Source organism: Microtus ochrogaster, linkage group LG5 (genome assembly GCF_000317375.1).
Source record: "Microtus ochrogaster isolate Prairie Vole_2 linkage group LG5, MicOch1.0, whole genome shotgun sequence".
NCBI lineage: Eukaryota > Metazoa > Chordata > Mammalia > Rodentia > Cricetidae > Microtus > Microtus ochrogaster.
The window spans coordinates 25,571,185-25,586,976 of NC_022031.1; positions in this window are offsets into that span (position 1 = coordinate 25,571,185).

Sequence of the window (15,792 nt, forward strand, 5' to 3'; positions counted from 1 at the left end):
TTTTTGCCTGAAATGTTATCTAATTTAAGTCTCTTGAATTTGTGCATTTTTCCCTCCATCAAGGAAATGTGTACCTCTTTAGATCCTTATGGCTATGAGACCTTCTGGAAAGATGCCTGTTCTCAGCTTACGTTCATTTTATTTTGGAATGTTGGCTTTTAAAAATTAACTTATATGTAAATAACTAAATTTACTTCATGAGTTACAAATACCTTCACTTCATTGTATGCACTTTTGTGGTATCTTGATAATCAAAATCCATAAAGCTTAGTATACTGGTTGTTGTGTGGAAGAATATTGTAGTCGCATAATCTTTCATTTACATCAGACACAAAAATTTATGGCCAAACTTTAATAGTGGTGTATTAATGTTAAGTCAAGATAAAAATGTTGGTAATAAGTCTATTCAGTGGGCTACTGAAGGCCATCTTATTGTATCGTTTTCAAAATGATCATGAACAATTTTCTTTTGCTTCTAGAACTTCAGCTATGTTTAAGTTTAGTTATGAGATATATTAGATACAAATAACTGAACATGAAAAATATAGACAATACCTAATCAACACTAATTTTTATATACCTATAAATTTTTGCAACCTCATTTTCCTTATTGATGTTATTTGAATTATGTTAGCTAAGATTGGGTCTTTATTCATTTTTATAAGTATAAAATACTTGGAATAAACCAACCAAGATCCATTAAAAAATTCTGTTTGGATATTTATTGTGCTTTAATGAAATTTGAGAATTGAATTCATAGATTTTTTTATGGTTTAGAGAAAAGTCTTCAGTGAACATGTTATGTATATAGATTTATGTATGGGTCCAGTATGTTCTGTAATGCTTTTTAATTCATGCTATTAAAGTTTTTGCAGGTTTTTATTACAAAGATTTCTCATAATTATTGCAAAATTGGGCACAATTTTCTTTACATTACATATTGTGTGGTTTGATGCTATGGTAATGGTAAAATTCATGAGACCCCGAGATAAATTTCAAGCGCTGCAAAATAAAATCCCAGCAGATTATTAACATTATTAGCACAAGGGGACAATCATTTTCTATTTACCACGCTCATGTCCAAAAGATATGCTCACCTTGTGTGCATACTTTCCCTTCTGTTATATATCCAGTGTCTGGAGACAACTGTTTTATTTATAAAGGCGATTTTTTTTTCACTTTTTAATTCACCTTGTCATCTTCAATATACATTAACTTGATCTTCAGTGCAATATCTTATAGTCCTAATGACAGCATCGATGTACTACTCCAAGCTTATTTCAATACCATTAAATTTTTACCATGAATTTTAGGTGTGATATGGGTTTTTCTTTACATAGTTATTGATCCTGATCATTCAGCTTACTAAGTATTCTATTTCCAATTGTTTAGCATGAATACTTGCTTAGTTGATCAAATTAATTTTAGTATTTATTGATATAGTCATAGTTTTCTATTCTAATACATTTATTTTATTAATATATTTCTCTGATGTTGAATGAAAACTGTATTTACTTAGTATATATTTACTTTATAAATATGTATTTGTATGCCCACTCTAAAACAGTCATTTATTAGTGCCAGGGAAAATCAATTAAAAAGGATTCGCGTTGCATCACCTAGTGTTTGGAAGAATGTGCAGTAGTGTTTTAAAAGTGAGTTGAAATTGGAGGTAGTGTCATGTCCTGCAACTCTGACCACTCAGTTCCTCCCCTTCTTTCCTTCCTTCCAGTTTTCTTATATCGTCACATATTTTGTTAATTAAAACTACAGTAGAGAAAGAATGTACGCTACATTTAATAGGTTAGTTACATCAAGAAAACAGAACTCTACATGCATTGATTTAAGTGTAATGTATCAATGGTGGTCAGTCATGGAGGAAGCCATTAAAACGCTATAGAGAGGGATACAGTCCATACGTTTTTCTCATTGATTCCTTTCATGTATTAGCCTAACATAATAACCTGCTGGCCTAACACAGTAACTCACAAGCAGCCTTTGATTTCTACTCTCATTTAATTACGATAATAGTTCCAACACCATAAGGTGCCTGTGGTTTCACTTATCCCATTAATGAAGCATCAGCAACCATTATTTTCCTATGGGCATTAGAAATAAATAGCCTTTTTATTTTCTACTCCTACCCAAGTTCTTGCATTTCAGGTATTGTTTGTCCTCCCTCTTTCAATGAGTCTTATCTATCATCTGAATATTGCATGTCCCTCATCCCCCTGCTTTTTCCAAGTTCTGGCCACAAAGTGTCATTTTAATAACTTGAAGCATTATTGCTCCTCTCATCTGGAAAGCAAACTCACAGATGGCAGGAGCACATGTAGACTGAAGTACAGTGTTCAGGGGAAGGCTAGCATTTTAGGCAGTGACAGAGTCCACTAAAGAGCTTCACATAAGAGTACACTTAGGCTCTTTCTCTTCTGTGGCTGAGTTTTCAATACAGTAGATCTGCTCTTACTAACCTCACACTCTCTGCATATTATGCCTTCTTGATAATTCTATTTTGTTGTTGTTGTTGAGAAAATCTTGATGACTACCTATGTTGAACCTGTTCACCGGTTCTTCTTTAGTTTTCCCAGAGTAGAAGTCACTTCTTCCCAATAAGTGGCAACAAAAACAAAAAAAAAAAAAAAAGGTAAATCACCAAGGAAAAACCTGTATGTTTTTCGATCACAGTATGCTTCTTGAATTTCTTGTAAAATCTTCTTTTGTCCATGTGTGTCCTATTATATACTGTTTGATTCTTTTATTCACAGTTCCATTTACTGTTTTGCCACTAATTTTATTTTTGTTGTTTGTGTCATATTTTATTTCATAAATGTTTGATTAGAGAGGCCTATGATAGAATTTGGCATATATTTCTCTAAGAAGTCCAGAGTAGAGTTCTTCACTTTCTACTGGATGGCAGTGGGACTCTTTCTGCTATTTTAGCCCTTTGTTGTCTGTACAAGGCCATCTGGAGGATAACCAACTTTCAGGCCACAAGGAATGAAATTTAACTCCAGGAATATGTACTCACCAATGTTGATGGAATCAAAGAAGATGCTGACCTTTCAAAGTCGTGAGTGAAGCCTGTAAGTGAGGTACATTTACAGAGTTTATAGTGCCCACAATTAGGCAACTTTTTCACCAAATAATTTGGCTTTTCTAAGAATACACTCACACTTGATTTTAAATTCATTATAGGTAACTCAGAACTCTAAAGGCCAAGCCTCTCTAGTAAATATTTTATGACTGCATGTTCCTAGGCATAGGTATTTCTGAGGAATGCAGGTTCCAGTGCCAATTTTTCTCCACATTGATAGAATGCCAGAAAGCTCCTGCCTGGAAAATAGGTGCTGATAGATGTGACTATGCTAATGGCTAGGCAGTCGCAATTTCTTCCGAGGGAGGATGTTCCACTGAGCAATGGTGACTACTGGGCAGGTGCATAGCTACAGATGGAAGCTGATGCAGCACGGAGATTCAACATGTCCTGAGAGGGTAAGTCACTGCAAACGTGGACACAGAACCTCTCAGCATTTGGAGGAATGAAGTTTCATGTACCATTTCCCTGCATCAGTGCCCTGACACATTCAACTAAGTGGCAGATATTACACCATTTAAAATGTAGATTTTTGCCTGCTTAAGGCCATATGATTGGTGCTTCTTCCTCCCCAAAAGATCATGGATTATGGAGTCAATGGCCTTACCCTATCTTCTATTATGGAATAGAATACATATATAAAGTCAGAAAATCAAAACAAGCCTCATCATGTCTCAAAAATAGATGAACTCCCTTGTGCTCTGTTTCTATAGAAAAGACCAGAGGCAGTTCATCTCAACACAAAGATGCTTCAACATGATTTTTTCTGGTCTGCTGATACTAATAGGTGGTTTATAATTCCTTATATTAAAATAGAAAAAGACAAATATAGATTTATTTGCTGATATTTCTTTAAGAATGTTGTCCAAATACACATGCACTGTATTCCTTTAAAAAATTCTATAATGTCAAATTCCGTAAGTACGTGTATAGAAACGTACTCCAACAACCATGTCATAGTAAGTACTTATTGTAAAGTGATCAATGACTCCAAAATATAACTAGATCATAATCTCTTGCATCTGCAAATGTTTGTTTTCAAAGGAGATGTTTCCCACATGATTGTTAACCTTCAGATTCTCTGTCAGGAGGTCTTGATAGAGGGACATTTTGATGTGAATGAGGATTTTGCTTACAGGTATGGCTGTCCGTGCCTGGTGACCACAGAGGCCAGAAAAAGCATTAGAACTGGGGTTACAGCTGGTTGTTAGCAGTCATGTGTGTCCTGGAGCAATCACTGAGCCAGGCCTCTCTAGTTACAACAGAAGGATAATTTCAAGACTAAAGAAGGTCATTGCCATAGTAAAACATCATGACTCTTGCTTTCTGGACTGGGAACAGGGTAAGGAATGTGAAAAAATGCAGTCTGTCTTTGCTGTAGGAGGAGCATAAGCAGCAGACACCCTACAGCTAGCTTCCCTGGGTGCTGAGGCTTCTCTATTAGAGAGCCCAGTCTGCTCAACCCCAACTTTCTGCCCATGTGTTCATCTGTTTGTCATTTATTCATTCCCTCACATTCTTAGTCAGGCCAAGTTGCTGGGAATGATGTATGTAGCTGGTAAATGGTGCCCAAGGAAGGAGAAAGATCTTGGGCAATAGCTATTTGGAACTCTTGTTGGTCGGATAAGGGAATGCGCTTTGGAGAAGCATGTTTATATAGGCAAAGGAAGGAATACAGAAAAAGAGAGAAAGATAGGAAAAGGGATAAAGAAAGGCAGAACATTGAGAAGGAAAAGGCAACAAATAAAGGGATAGAGGGAGCACAGTTTGAAGAGCTAGGTGTAAAATGTGATACAATCAGAATCTAGAGATATATTGGTGCTTTGGGGGAAATTTGGGGAGACCTCAGAAGAAAACTGGAGGCACTGCAGCTTTCTAGGACTCTGTTCAGGAGGCATGCACTCGATTTTCAGAGAAGGTAGTGTGAATTTGGCTTCTTGAAAACCAAGTAAGTAATAGGAGAAAAAATTAGAGATGCCTTGGTTGCTTTCAGTTTAAATACTTTCATGTTCCATTTGGCAACAACCAAACAGTAAGCGGATGGCAGATACTTGGTGGTGGAGTTCTGTTTTGGGTGGCTTTGTGGGCTCCAGGCCAGGTCCTTAAGCAGTCCCTCTTTAGAAGCTTTTAAGTAAGTGGAACCTCCAGAACCCAGGCCTGCAAACATGGAGATGCTGGTGATATAGGCAGATAGGTGGCCCAAACTGGTACCTGTGCTGTCTCATTAACACGGTGATTGCGATGCAGAAGTGACTGCCTTCCAATGGCCAGATGTGCTTCTATATCTCCATCTGGGAGCCCAGTTCACTCAATCCCAGCTTTTCTGTATGTGTCTTCCATCTGTCTGTCTACCCCATTGCCTTTCTGCCCTAATGAGGGCTGTTCCTGAAGCCATGCAAGAAGTAGCAAATGCTGATGTGGCTGTGGGGAATGTGGAACATTTCTTCACTGTTGGTAGAAGTGAGAACGGGTACAGCCACTATCGAAATCAGTGTGGAAGTTCCTTAAAAAGCTAGAAATAGATCTACCATAGGATCCAGCTATAGAATTCTTCAGAACTCAGCAAAAACAAAATTTGCTCATTCATGTTCATTGCTGCTTATTTCACAAGAGCTGGAAAAATTGAAACAATCTCAAAGTCCATAAGCTGATGAATAAATAATAGAAATGTGGTATGTTTACATAATGTAATTTTTCAGCTCTGCAGAAAAAAAATGAATTGCAAAGTTTCAGGTAAATGGAAAAAACTAAAAACAATCATCCTGAGTGAGGAAACTCAGACCTACAAAGAAAAATTCACATTTTCTATCATTTGTGGATGTTAACTTTGACTATATGTGTGCATGTAATTGTGCATGTTGTGTGTGTTAATTTAAAATAACAATATAGGTCAGGAAATTTATAATGGGCCAATGAAGCGATTGAGAGTTTACAAGGAAGTAAGGAAGAACACCGTCATATAGAGGGAATAAAATGTTGGAACAGGAGGCTTCAATGGAATGGGAGTTTGGAAAGATTGCTAAAGACTTTTGCAAAATGTCATCTGAAAAACTACTACTGAAGAGACTTCCAAATATATATATACATACAAACATACAAAAACATTTTAATGGAGTTGCCCTATAATGAAGCAGAAATGACACTACAATGTAAAAAAATAAAACTATAGCATGGTTGCCTCTTGTTCAACTTTTGACCAGTGAGGTTCCACAGAGTCACAAGCATTAGCTTTTTAAAGCCTTTGCTTTTGGTTACTCCTCAGAACTTGACAAGTAAGATCCTATTTCTGGAGATATCACACACTTCAGTGATAAGCCACTGGGAAGGGCAAGGGGACCAAGCTAGTCCTAACCCTGAAGCTTTATCTCTACTGGCTTTCATAGTGATAGAAGCATCCACACCATGGAGGATAAAGCTACCCATTACATTTACCTTGCCTGACTTATCCTCCTGAACCCTATGAACTACAATAATGATTACAAGTCCACTGCTACAATTGTGGCACAAATTTGTGAAAGTAGTCAATCACTGCCTGGTAAAATCTCAGTTCTCCTCCACAAAACAAAGCCCATACCTAGCCCCATGGGCAGACCAGGAACTTGTGGCTACATAGGTCATAGATTCTAGGAGATAACCTTCTACTATGTTAAGGAGACTTAGTAGTAAACCAACTCTTACTCCTGGTGATTTATTATGATACCAGAGATCAGTGCATCTTTCAATCCTCATTAGAGAAGCTTCTTTTCTGAATAAATGGCATATAGTTAGCACAGAGCCCCACAACTGCTCAAGAGAATAATGACTGGAGAGTGATCACCGCTAAATGGGAAATCTGTAATACACCTCCCTACTGAAAGGCTTGAAGGATCATAGCTAAAGAACAAATAAATTTTATGAGCCAGCATGGGCAGATTATAAGGAAGCTGCATTTTCCAGACATAAGAGGGGAAGTTGCACAAAGGAACTTGGTGTCTGTAACAGCATGCACAAGACCCATGCAAGCTCAAACCAGAAGATATTACAGCATAGAAGAAGGAAGTAGTCATGAAATATCACCCATAGTTGAGGAGCTATTGGTAATTGATATTTGCCAGGATAGGGAGAGGGAATTTTCATTAAGAGCATGTCCTCCTGATAAGTAGACGTGAGATAAACTCTAGTAAATGTGTACACATAACCGTATTTTGTCAGCCTGGCAGTGGTGGCGCACATCTTTAATCCCAGCACTTGGGAGGCAGAGGCAGGCAAATCTTTGTGAGTTTGAGGCTAACCTGGTCTACAAGAGTTGGTTCCAGTACATGCTCCAAAGCTACAGAGAAACCCTGTCTCAAACTCCCCCCCCCCCAAAGTACTTTGTCAGCACACATTTGACAGCATGGGTTGAAACTAAGCTTAAAGCTGAGTGAGTAGGGAATAGGGATGAACATGAGAAGAGTCATGACAGGGAAGTGAGTATGGCCAAATATATATGAACATCTCAGATAAATATTAACATATTTTAAGTGGGGACACAAAATTAGGAATGAAATGAGGAGAAAATATGCATTGACTAGAAGGGTGCTGAGCATGATGAAAATGTAATACATGAAACTGTCAAAGAATTAAGGAATTTTATGGGTTAATCTTTTATTTTTTTAAAATGATATAGATATGAATTCTGAACTCTAGAAGCTAGAGAAGAGGGAACTGAGTAGGAACTGAGCTTCTAAACAGAGTGATATTGGAGGAATTCCATCTCATCCCAGAAAAACAGACCAAGTTTCTGACCTTCAGGACTGCAAGAGAATAATTAAAGTTAATGATATTGAATCTTATTAATCTGTAGTTTCAAATACAAGAGAATATAGAGTATAATAAATATATCTTGAATTAATGGAAAAACAGGCAGTAATGACTCACTAAATATTCTATTCACTGGAAGATGCTGAGGCTCACCTAAGTATGTGAGAAGAAAGACTATTATTACACTGTATGTTCTTTCTATTAAAAAATTTAAAAAGGTGATTATGAATTTATTCATTCATTTTATTTTATGTGCATGAGTGTTTTGCCTGCAAGTAAGTATGTGCGCCACGTGTCCTTAGAGGTCAGAGGAGAACATCAGATTCCCCTGAAATTGGAATTATAGACTAGTAACTATGTGGGTGCTGGGAACTGAACCTGGGTCTTCCGTAAGAGCTGCAAGTGTTGGCAATAAAAAAAAAAAAGAAAATTTCCCAGATCCTTTAAAACTGCTTTGGCTGAGAAAAATATATCTCAATGTGTCAATAGTGAGTACATTTATTTAACTTGGGATTTCATTGATATTTATTCTGGCTGTTTTATTTGTTTTCCATTTGTAGATACTGTTCCCCACAGCAACAGAGGCACAGCTCAATTCCATCCCCTAAAGGCGTCTGGAGAGTTCTCTTTTCTCTTAGGATCTCCATTCGAGCAAAACTAAGATTTAAAGCTTCGTCACAGAAAAGAATTTCAGGAGGAACCAGTATGAGGGAAAGTTGCAATTGTAAAGACACTGTTTAATAGGACCCTTAAGCAAAGAGTCTAATAGAGAGAGTACAACCTAAGGAATAAATAATACATACCCACCCGTAAATATGGGTTCTCAAGTAAGTGTCTTTACAAATAGTATACAAAGGCTTTTGTGGCTTTCAAGTTATATCTCCAATAGGTGTGAAGAGCTCTTCTATTTAATATAGCACACAGAATGGCAGTTACAACAAGGTCATATAGAAGAACTCCCTTTTATACCTGAGGTTGTATGGTAGATTTATGGAAGGTATTGTTTATATTTGGGAGTGAGAAAAAAAAGTGCTAGAAATTCAAGTGTATACATCATTTTGTCCCTGAGTAAGCATAAGATTTCCTTCGGAAAAACATATATTGTCTTCATGGGCACTTTGGGATTTATTAGTGCTATTAAAGCTTTTGCCTTTCTCGGGAGAAAAAGCAGGATATAAGTTGAGAGAAGAGTCATTTTCCTCTCGGCATGCTTTTCAGCCCATACCACCAAAATTCCCTATCTTTCTATTCTACCAGAAGGTGGAAAACTTCATGATAATTGGTTTCTTTTAATTATGCATGTTTTTTAAGTTGGAGGCACCTACTACTGAAATTTATTAGATTAGGATAAATTTATGTATTCTATGAGCTTGTCATTCTCCCAAAATTATATAGATTAACTCTGTGTTACTATTGATTATCCACGTAACCATGTTTTGGTCATTTAATTATATTTGCATATGTATACATATTAAAAAGCTTATTATACTGGAAGAAATGTTTTTCATTTATATGTATATTTTATGGCATGTAGAATAATTTTTTTGCACATAGTAAGTCTTTAGAAATTTTTGTTTAATTGAACACCTCTATTAGAAATTTATTCTTTACTGTCTAAGTAAGGACCAAATTACAATGTGTGAATGTTTGCTTCCCCTAGTTAGTTTTAACTGTCAGGCTGGCATAGCCTAGAGTCACCAGAGAAGGGAGTCTCAACTGAGATATTGCCCAGAACAAAATTATCTGTAGGAGTACATATGGGGTGTTTGTCTCGACTGTTAATTGTAAGAAGGGCCTAGACCACGAGGGGTTGCACAATTCCCTGGGCTGGTGGTTGTGGACTGCATAAGACAGCTAGTGAAACATGGATATGTAAATGGATCAGCCATCAGTGTTTTACTTGCTTCCTGCTTTAAGTTCATGTTAGAGTTCCTGCCCCGACCTTCCATGATGACCTAGCAATGTAAGCCAAATTAATCCTTCCCTCCACTAAATTATTTACCAGGTCAGAGTCTGTTATCATAGCAATAAAGATGAAGCTTAAACAGAAACAGGTTCCAGATGTAGGGTGTTATGATTACCTGACTATGTGTTTTTTTCTGACTTTTATACTTTTGTAGGAAGATTGTGGAATGTTTGAGAACTTTGAGCTGGGAAATTTATTACTACTCAGAGCTAAATGGTCATTCTGTAGAAACTTAGATGATAATAATTCTGAGGTAAATAGATTCAATAAAAGCTTGAACTGTGGAGTTTTAGAAAGAAGCGAAGACACTTTGGACATTTGGGATAGTGACCATTTTGTGTTATTTAAGGTTAATAATCTGTGCTTATCAGCTGGAGCTAAAGAATAAACTGTGATTAAAAAGTCTACTGTACACTGGTTCTAAATTGCCACTGATTCTGAGGGACCACAAAATATATGGTATTCCAATTAAAGTAGATGATTATGGATTTCAGGTGATTGATAATGTTTTGGCTAATGTCTCACTTACAATGAGACATTAGCCTGTATTCCATGTATCCCTGGCATCTCATAACAATAAGCCTATGAGAATATTCCATTGTGGCTGTATCCCTGAACTCATTTATGGGCTTTTCTCCAGTCCAAGGCATATAGTTGGAGTAGATTGGTTCTATAACTAGTCCTGCAAGGGCTATTATTCCTAAAACAGACATATAGACGTCATTTGAGTTTTCTTTGCCAGGGAAAATAGAGAACCAAAACCACTATCTTATATATAAAGGAAGTGGGTTTGCTTGTTTTTTTTCCACAGGGTGTTATAATGCCCACTATATTGACAACATTATGATGATTGGCCCAAAAGAGAAGGAGGCAATAGCTTCCTTGAACATCTCCCATGAAAACATCATTGAATGAAATCTATGCTTCACTGGGACAGTAGTAAAAGATTTTCTCAAAATGACTGAATAGAGTTAATCATGGAGAGAAGAGGGTGGGTTGTATTTAAATCTTACCCAAATTTGGCAAACAGTTGTAGGGTTAAGCCCGCCCATTTTAGGGCGGGTTTGCCTGGGGCAGTTGTTTTAAGGCTATATGGAGCGCACGGAAGCTGCTAGCTCTCTTGCTTTCCTACCTCCTGTGCTGCGCGGGAACTTCGGTTCTGTAAGTTTTATTTAATCATTAAAAGTGTATACATTCTTTAATATTTGCCTGCATTTATTCACAACGGTACAAACAGTACCTATGAGCTGTCAGGAGGTACTGGTTTTGATGACATGAATGGATCATAGACAGTAGCTGGAGCTTAGTGGCCTTATAGCAAGATCTGAGTCTTTGTGAAAAGGTTAGGAAAGGACAATGGTGAAAATGGAGCCTTTGACTCAATGGAGACCCCAGGATATTGGAAACGTAGAGACTGTACAGCAGCAGATACGTAGCAGTACAGCCTTATTACTTCATGTGGTGAACCTAGTTTTAAAATTATGCATGGGAGGACAAGAAAGGGCTCTTGGTGAAGACAACAAATGGAACAAAATATAATATCTATGTAAAAAAAACCACAACAGTGAAATTCATCATGCTGCATGCTTACATTTGTGTCTGTATTTGTATGTGTTGTGTGGGTTGGGGGTTTAGGTACACGTACTATGTACTACTTGTGTGCAGGAGCCAGAGGTCAACCTTGGAGGTCATTTCTCAAGTGCTGTCTACCTTTGTTTTCAAACCAGGGTCTCCCACTGGCTTTGAACTGGATGAGTAGGTTAGGCTGCCTGACCCATTAGGCTAAGGGAGACTCGTGTCTCTGTCTTCATGATAATAGCATTGCAAGTACTCATCATCCCATCAGGTCTTGTTTATGCTCCAAACTTTGAACTCTACTGCTCACACTTTCATAGCAGGGATCTTAACCAACTAAACTCCTTTCCCAGACTCTTTAGATGCTAACTTAAAGATTTATTGAAGATGTAGTCACTAATAACGGAACTTTAAAGATATAATAGAAGTATAAGCAACAAGTTATTTATCAAAGAATTTTCAAGCATATTACTTTCTAAATCCTCCCAAACATCTTAAACACTAAGTAAGCAGAAAAATAATATTTTTATAGCTTTAGAAAGAGAAACATCCAGAAGATTGAGGAAATCTTTGCTTTAGGTACAATAGCTTAAATATATGCACAAACTAAACATGAACTTAGACAATGTGGATGACATAAAAATGCCTAATATCTCTGCAAGTATGAAGAATTTAGAAAGAGATGTCAGGGATACATGGAATACAGGGATACAGCCACAAAGGAATATTCTCATAGGCTTATTGTTATGTGGTGTTACAAGGTCTCTAAGAAAAACTGTTGCTTAAGTATGAAAAGAATAAGGTAAATTTACTCAAATATGCAATGTTTGGAATTATCTTAGGTTATAATTATGGTATGATTTTCCCTAAACAAGAATTGGACTGGTATGCCCATTCCTGGTCAGCGTTTTATGTTGTTTTTGTAATAAAATGCCTTTGCTTTCATGATATGAGATAATAGGTTTCACTTTCCACTCTTCAGACCCCACCAATTCAACAGGTAACAAAAACGATACTTTCCAGATCTTTAATTATATTCCGGCAGACAAGCAAACTGAGAGCTTTTTTTTTTTTTTTTTTTTTTTTTTTTTTTTTTTTGAGAGTATGGTTGGGGACAACACAGCTGCTTTGGACCTTATCCTCTTCATTAGAGAGGGCATTATGAAATTCACATGGGATGATGGGGGCGGAGTACCGCCTAACCAGCCAGACCAGCAAAATCAACCTAGCAACCAAAGGAAGACAGATGTTGAAGCCAGTTTCTCCTCACATCTTAAGAAGCTAAGCACGTCTTGAGATCTATCTTCCCCTTTCCACCCCTGCCTCTAACCCACTTTATTTTGTGCTCTGTTATTGCACTATTATTTCTCTACAGATTGCCGGTAATGCCCTTTGTGAGATGACAGAATACCAAAGATATATATATATATATCTTCACCACACAACCCGGACATTAAGACCTCACTCATTTCTGCCTACCAGTGTTGTGTTCATCTCATCTTGAACTCAATCAGAAACAGACCTGACTGATGCAAAGTGTAGAGAACTGCTCTTCTATAGCACAGAAGAGGGTTGTGGAGGAATGAAAATCAGAAGCCAGGAAATAATCACTACAATGACTAGTAACAAAGTAAAGATGTAAAATTAACTATTTCTTCTTTGAAAATATCAAACGTTTTGAGAAGAATGAGCAATGTGCAAGATATATGTGAAAAGGCATATTCTTTGAATTGCTTAAATGGCAGCTTAGACCTTTTTGTCTTTCCCCAGGACCAGCTTTGCTTTAATTTTACTTCTTATATTCAGTTAATTATCTCTGTATACAAAGAGAAAGCATTGCTATCATTTATGAAAACTCTTAAAAGATAATACCATGTGACTTAAGCATCATTCAAGATTAATCTTGAAAAAACTACATTGTTTATAGATATCAATTCCTTCTGTTTGACCAACATACATATTATGTTTATAGTCAAAACCTTTATGATTCTATTTTATGTACTGATAAAACAATTAGAAAGGATAGATAACACTAATTTGTAAGAAAATAATAAGAGGGTGGATAGGACCACTTCACACGGTAGAGTTGTTGGTCATCAAGCTTGACAACCTGGCCAGATAGAAAAAGACAAGATCTCCTGAGTAAACTGGGAGCACGGTGACCACAGGAGAGGGTAGAAAGAGAGGGAAGAAAAAGGGAGGGGAACAGAGAGAAATGTATGCCTCAATAAAATCAATAAAAAATAATTAAAGAAAGAAACCAAATGGTAAGAAGGAAAAAATTAACTCCGAAGCTATTTTCTTTTCTTCACACATTCACTATTGATGCATACAGACACAACATACAGAAAAAAAATCATGTCATAAAAGGGAAAAATGATGGGAATTTTTAAAGAGGCATCCTTTCATATAGTTACCATCATTAAAATAGTCCTTTTTTGAGGGTGGACATGGTGACACATGCCTTTAATCCTAGCACTTTGAAGGAGAAGCAGGCAAAGCTCTGTAATTTCCAAGTCAGGCTGGTATAGATAGCAAATTCTAGGACATCCGGAGTAACTTAGAGATACCATGTCTCAAATAAATAAATTATTTAATTAATTAAGTGTTTGGTGTTGGCGGGCTGAGCAGTCAGGTAGATTAATGTCACAGAATAGGGAACACAGAAATTGATTTCCAAGCTCTCGTGGTCAGGTGAATAATGTGGCATTTCAGTTCCCTGGAGAAAATATAGATTACAAGCTAAACCATAGTAGTTCAATTGCATACTGAATTTGGGAAAAGAAAATGCAGTTAACATCTAATTTAAGTTTAAATCATACTTTAAGCAGATGATTAAATTATATACTATCAGTGCAAACCAAAAGATAAAGAGAAAACTGCTCATAAATATAGAGTTAAAATGCAGCAAGGTGTCTCTGAAATCAGTGTGAGGCTGGACAAAACTATTCTCAGTGTGGGGTGTTGCTCAGGGACAGAGCACTTCTTCAGCACTCTTAAGGCCCTGGTGTGACCCTTGTGAAATAGACAAATAATTAAATGATTTTTAAACTTTTTTTTATTTTTATTTTTTTTATTTATTATTATTTTTTTATTGAAAAAAAATTTCTGCCTCCTCCCAGCCTCCCATTTCCCTCCCCCTCCTCCCACTCCTCTCCCCCTCCCCCAATCCTCTCCCCCTTCTCTCTCCAGTCTGAAGAGCAGTCAGGGTTCCCTGCCCTGTGGAAAGTCCAAAGTCCTCCCCCCTCCATCCTGGTCTAGGAAGGTGATTATCCAAACTGGCTAGGCTCCCACAAAGCCAGAACATGAAGTAGGATTAAAACCCAGTGCCATTGTCCTTGGCTTCTCATCAGCCCTCATTGTTCGCCATGTTCAGAGAGTCCGGTTTTATCCCATGCTTTTTCAGTCACAGTCCAGCTGGCCTTGGTGAGCTCCCAATAGATCAGCCCCACTGTCTCCGTGGGTGGGTTCACCCCTCGTGGTCCTGACTTATTTGCTCATGTTCCAAATCAATAAATAATGTATTCAAATTTTTAAATGTGTCAAAATCCTTAAAGACATTGAATTAAGCTCAAGTGGCTCACATGCATTTAAAATGATAAATTTGTAATCAACTTCATGAGTATATATCTAATGGAATCACTCAGGATTCTGAGCTGATGAAGGTCCCATGTTGGAATGTTGTTAGGATATCACAAGTTCAAAATCAAAATGATTTCTGAACCACGTGTGCTGTCATTTTGTCTTGCACTCAAATCTGCAAATGATGTAACCATTGCCAGTTGTTGATATAGTCTGTGAAATACAGTTAAAACCTTTCTTGAAAAGACCAAAATGCTGATGTTATAGCATGGAGAGTGTAGATAAAGTAAATCATGAGCTTTGTTCAAGGAGTTTTACATACTTTGGCATTATTCATCAAAATTTAAAACAAATGCCTTTCACTTAGAACTTTTAAAGAATAGATTTATAGGTATTTATTGAACCCATTTGTAAACTTAAAGATATTACTGATTGTATTGTTCATGGTTGCAAAAGTACAATTATGACTCACAAAAATGATTACGAATTGAAGGGTAAATTTATAAAGTTTTAAGAAGCTTGTATGTTAACCTTAAACATGAATTACTGTATTATTTCTGCCTGTAAATACATACACATAAAATTTAAAGATATATAGTAATATGATAAGACATCTACAATTGATATTTAAGTGAATAGCAGTCTAACAGATAGTAGATGAAATGTTTTAGGTGCTTGTAGGAAACTTTGTTCACATATGTATAAAACTGACTGCCAAGGAAAACATAGACATATTTTTCTTTCAGATTACAGAAAGTTTTTAATTTTTTATATTTTCACGTAGTTGTTA